The sequence below is a fragment of the Drosophila willistoni genome, unplaced genomic scaffold, assembly GCF_018902025.1.
Source record: "Drosophila willistoni isolate 14030-0811.24 unplaced genomic scaffold, UCI_dwil_1.1 Seg169, whole genome shotgun sequence".
Classification (NCBI taxonomy): Eukaryota; Metazoa; Arthropoda; class Insecta; order Diptera; family Drosophilidae; genus Drosophila; species Drosophila willistoni.
In genome coordinates, this window is record NW_025814128.1 from 2,570,403 (window position 1) to 2,573,304 (window position 2,902).

A 2,902-nucleotide genomic window follows, 5' to 3' on the forward strand; every position below is an offset into this window, starting at 1 on the left:
CAGCGAGGTGAGATCTACCCAATTTCTTTTGACTCTGGTGCATAATGTTCAATTTTAAAAGAGAAAATGAGTAGCAAGTTGTCCGGAAAGCGCTTTAATGATATAATCATGTAAAAAGGCATTGGTGATACTAGTATATATATAGCACATTACAAATTTTAAGTCAGGTTACTGTAAATGAAAACTCACTTCAAATATTGTTTAATGTTGTTCACGATAAATATTTGAAGTCCGATATTGTTATTGGTCGTGAAATTATTAATCATGGATTTAATGTTATTATATCTTCAAAAAATTCGAAATCGTGAAAGCCAAATCTGTAAATATTTGTTCAGTAGATGTGAATCCAGTTGACCTTGGCAATATTGGTACAGATTTGTGTGAATCTGATAAACAATAAGTTAATAAAATTACTTGAGAAATATTCCACTGCACTTATTAAAATTGAAAATTGGATTGATTGACCATAGCAAAACTGTACAACATCGACCCTATAGACTTATCCCTGAAGAAATAAGTAAAATGGTACAGATCGCCTTTGTGTCGATTACAGAGAACTGAATTCTAACATGGTAGCAGACAGGTATCCTTTGCCGTTAATAAATAACCAGATTGCTAGATTGCAGGGCGCAAGTTACTTCCCCTGACTTTTACCAGATTCCAATTCACCCCGATTCCATGGAATATACTGCGTTTGGTACTCCTGATGGCCATTATGGATTCTTAACTATGCCGTTCGGATTAAAGAATGCGCCATCTGTGTTCCGACGGGCGGTTATACATGCTTTGGGTGACTTGGCCTATTCGTATTTCAGTGTTTACGTAGACAATGTTATGATTGTGTTGCCCACAATTGAGTTAGGCTTTGAAAGGCTTAAAATAGTGCTAGACATTCTTGAGCTCGAAAGCATTTGAAAGAAAATTGTACGCATCCTTACCAATGAGCCGGTTCCAGTAATATTTTACCCACAACACCCTCTAGAATTGCACACTGATGCTAGCTCGATCAGATTTGCTCTTACATCGTATCAACAATCAAAACAACTTCCGCCGCTGAGTCCAGACGTCACTCGTACGAGCTCAAAACATTGGCTGTATTTGCATCCGTTAAACTTTTTTTCCACTATTTACTTGATAGAGAATTTGTTGTTTATACTGATTGCAACTCACTGAAGGTGCATGAGTCGATCATGCATCTAGATTCTAGAATGGCAAAATACCCTGGGGTCGGAAACGTCTCCTTCTGTGCGTTACAAACATCTGACCAATTTTATAATACCCTCTGCAAGGGTATAAAAATTGTTGAACTTTTAAAAATAACTGCCAAAAAGCACTGCCAATGTTGTAAAGCGCTCCGAAACTTTTATCGGTGCTTTTGATAAACATATTATCGAATCATGTGTTACTTCGCGCCAAAAATTTCAGATGCTGCACATTGTCTTTTACTGTGTTGATAAAAATGAATTTATACAACCAATTGAACTCAATTTAGTTTTTCGTGAAAGGTAAGTTAATGTTTTATTTAAATAAAGTTTAATATGTGCCAATATGTTAAAGTTCTGCTTTGTAGCATCGTAAAATTGATAACTGCCTTGAGGCACTCTTTGGGCTCCACGGCTATTTCACAAATGCTTGCACTTCTTGTGTGATTTGTGTGTGATTTTTATTTATTGTTGAATTTTTTTAATAGAGATTGAATAATGGCTTTAAGAGCTCGCTATAAATGGTCTGATTTGACGGATGAACAACTGCTGGAGTTGTTCGAATCAGTCCCGTCGGATGTAGACATGTCGAGTATTTCGAGTGACGACGAGGATGAAGATGTGGCAGAAGCACTTAACACTGCATTAGAAAATGTCTCTACTGTATCCTTAATGTGCAGTAATATTGAAAACAATGAAAATACTGTGCAGAGCCATGAGCCTTCCCGAAAAACTCGTAAGAGGCCTCGATCACCATTGCCAGTTATTGAAGGAGCAACACCTGTATCTTTACCGTTTATGGCTTTAATGGGCTTGGTAAGCAAATCATTACTTTGAGTTGTGATACAACTCATTAATTTATTTAATGAATAGGTATCGAATCAATTATAAAGAAACCTAGTAAAGTTATGTGGCGACAGCAATCTATGCAATTGCACATAAACAATGTTGCTTTTCAAGGCGACTCTTCGTTGCCATCCAAAATAACTGATCTGAAAACTCCGTTTCAACTATTTTGTTATTTTTCAAACTCGGACATTATAAGTATGATCGTCGAGGAAACATCGCGCGCAGCCTTAAAGGACAATATTGCCAACAAGTTTTAGATAACAACGGAAGATATTCATCACTATATAGGAATTTTAATTTACATGTCTATATATCGCTACCCTGATTTGAAAAGTTACTGGGAGCAAAACGCATTTGCACCCATACAAACCTGTATGACCCGTAGCAAATTTGAAGCAATTAAGAAATACTTCTCATTATGTGACGAGAGTAAGCGAATCAAAAAGGGTGAGCCTGGCTACGTTGAAGCACCATTTGCGGCAATTCATGCCGAATAAACCACACAAGTGGGGTATTAAATTATTTGTGATTCTTTTGGCTATGCCTACCGATTTGAAGTATATACCGCTATATAGCGGCGCAGGCGATAATGCGATATTACCTGGTTACTCTGATATCGGTGCGTCAGCCAACATAGTTGTACGCTTGACGAAAACTGTTGAAAGTTTCAAACATCATATAATATATTTTGAGAATTTTTTCACATCGCTGCCTTTGATTGTGTACCTTATCATCAAATGGGATTTATAGCTTGGGAACGGTTCGGGTAAATCGGATACCAAACTGCAAGCTCCCAAACGATTGTGCCATCAAGGAAAAGCCAAGAGGTTTTTCAATTGAGTACGTGGGTT